At 38.1% G+C, this 3046-nt stretch overlaps 1 pseudogene; it reads left to right on the top strand.

Moving 5' to 3' along the window:
• Positions 1 to 1072, top strand: part of LOC102475134 (E3 ubiquitin-protein ligase Mdm2-like) — a 2952-nt pseudogene extending 1880 nt beyond the window's left edge.
• The last annotated feature ends 1974 nt before the right edge of the window (positions 1073 to 3046 follow it).

Here is a 3046-nt window from a genome sequence, read left to right on the forward strand (position 1 = left end):
AGAGTGGGAAAGGGCAGAGGGTCAAACATGGGGTAAAAAACATATATACATATACATATATATGAAAGTAGAAATGGAATATTATTGATGATAACATGCATGATTAAGCCACTATGCAGTTTATTCTAGATGGGAAACCACATTTAGTATGTTGTGATGATGCTCAGGGAATGAATGTTAAGAAATTAAAAAAAAAGTTTCAGGAGAAAAAAGAAAAACAGTAAAACTGTTCTTATCGGAATTTTTTAAAAATGCATATTTGATGACTGCAGTAAGCGATATAGCCCCAGCTAGGTACTTTATAGTATGTTCATTCTACTCACTGAGGTTTATGCCTAAAGTCAAACTTGGGTTCATGTATAGGTATATATCAGTGACCCTTGCTATTGGAAACATTTAGACTGATTAAGTTCATTAGTGAATCAATTAAATGGAGGGGAAAGGCATAGAAAGCAACCATGGATACCAGAGACAATGTGGGAGGAGGGTGGGACACGGCAGAGGGTGAGGGATAGGGAATCAAGGATGGCAAAACGAAAAACAAAGTATACAAGACATAAGAATTGGAAAATTATTTGCTGATAACATGTATATTGATGTGCTTGATTGAGCCAATATACAGTGTATTTTGGATGGAAAATTCATTTGTATACTGTAATGATGTATAGCGAATTAAGGTAAAAAATAAATTTAAAGAGGAAAAAAAAGAGTCACATGTTGAAGACAATGATGATAAAATTACACAAGCCTCCCTGTCACAAGGAAGTGAGGACAATTCTCACCCATCAACTTCTAATAGCATTATTTGTAGCAGCCAAGATTATGTCAAAGAGTTTGGGAAAGAAGAAACACAAGACAAAAAAGAAAGTATGGAATCTAGTTTTCCTCTTAATGCCACTGAACCTTGTGTGATTTGCCAGGGTTGTTCTAAAAATGGTTGCATTGTCCATGGCAAAACAGGACATCTTATGGCATATGCTTTACATGTGCGAAGAAGCTAAAGAAAAGGAATAAGCCCTGCCCAGTGAGTAGACAACCAATTCAATTAATTGTGCTAACTTATTTCCCCTAGTTATGTTATGCCTATAAAAGTAGATTTATATATCTGTATATAACCCTAAAAGGGATTTCTGTGTAATGAATTCTTTTTTGAAAGTAGAAAACCGTGGGACCAGCAGATGGCATCATGATTATGTCACTGGACCCTCATGTGGTTGACCATGGTTCGAGTCTTGGGGCACTTTGAGACACACACCAGCGCATGTGCATGCATACCCAAGATCCCGAGAGGAGAATGGAGGATAGGAGATTGTGACATGGCCATCCCCCCTGGGGATGATTACTTGGTTTCTGTCTGTCTCTTTGTCTGGTGAACGTATGCACCCTGTATTAAACATTTCTCTTAAAAAAAAAATGAAAGAAAGAGAGAGAGAGAGAGAGAGAGAAAGAAAGAAAGAAAGAAAGAAAGAAAGAAAGAAAGAAAGAAAGAAAGAAAGAAAGAGGGCCAGCAGGTGGCCTGGTGGTTAAGAGTGTCAGACTCCCACATGGCTGATCGTGGTTTGAGTCCTGGACCTGGAGTCTTGCTTTCTCACTGCCCCTGCCCCGGAAATATTAAAATAATAATAATAAAGTTAAATAAACTAATTCTTAAAAAAAAAAGAAAAACAATTTCTAGTTTATTTTCTAAATTGTCATATTTATCACTTTTTAGAAATTGGTTCATGTAGGTTTAGCCATTTCCTACTTAGCATTGCCTCCTTTACACTGTTAATTAGCATGTTTGGTAATGCTGATGTAAACTGGAGCCCAACCTCTGTCCTATGACTGGAAAGTCAGCATTAGTTTATACCAATGAGGGTTAAAAACACTTGGAAATCAGTAAAATTCGATACTCAGGACAAAAAACTTCACTCTATATCAGCATTTCCAAAATGTGTTCAGAAATTGAGGAATGTTATTATTGAGGAAAGAAACTAGGCTAAATTATTTTGGAAGATAATTCTGTGGCTAACAGTCTGGAAATTTTTTTTTAATTTTTCCATAGGGTGCGTGTACTCACTGGAGGGGATGGAAGTGAGAGATTCCCCTCCCCTCCCCCTGCGGGGATGGCCAAGCTGCAGTCCCTTCTCTTTTATATGCTGGGGATTTTGGACATGTGTGCACATGTGCCTAGCGTGATTTTCAAGCAGCAGGGGATCTCAAAACTCCACTGACTTCCCTGGACAGGTCATCTAGACAAAAAATAAACAAAGAGCCAAGATCTAAATGATTCCATACATGAAATGGATTTGACAGACAGCTACAGAGTAGTTCACCCAAGTACCACAAAATATATATTTTTTTCTTACCCTCCACATGTGGTCAATCTTCAAAAGATAGGACACAAAACAACTCTTTACAAATTCAAAGGTATAGAAACTATATCTAGCATATTTGGGACCAGCAGTTAGCATAATGGCTATGTTGCTGGACTCTCATGTAGTCGACCGTAGTTCCCGTCCTGGACCCGGTGGCTTAAAACTCATGCCAGGCGCATGTGCATGCGTGCCCAAGATCCCAAGAGGAGAATGGAGGAGAAGGGATTGCGGCATGGCCATCATCCCTGGGCGGTGATTTCTCGCTTTCTGTCTCTCTGTCTCTCTGTCTGGCTGGCGAGCACATGCCCCCTATGGGAAAAGAACTCTCAAAAAAAAAAAAAAAGAAACTATATCTAGCATCTTTTCTGATCACGATGTAATCAAATTTGAAATCAACTACAGAAAGAGCCCTCAAAAATTTACAAGTACATGGAAACTAAACAACCTATTCCTGAATGACTTTACGACTATAGAAGAAATTAAGACTGAAATCAAAAGGTTCATAGAAATGAATAATGAACAAACAAGTGTTTGTAATCTATGAGACACAGCAAAAGCAGTCATAAGAGGGAAATTCATAGCAATTAGTGCCCACAAGAAAAAAGCAGAAAGGTGGCAAATAAACAATCTAATGAGCAACTCAGGGAACTGGAAAGACAACAACAAAAACAACAAAAATTCCTCCTCTT

This window comes from Tupaia chinensis, unplaced genomic scaffold (genome assembly GCF_000334495.1).
Source record: "Tupaia chinensis unplaced genomic scaffold, TupChi_1.0 Scaffold149658_1, whole genome shotgun sequence".
In the NCBI taxonomy this organism is placed as follows: Eukaryota; Metazoa; Chordata; class Mammalia; order Scandentia; family Tupaiidae; genus Tupaia; species Tupaia belangeri.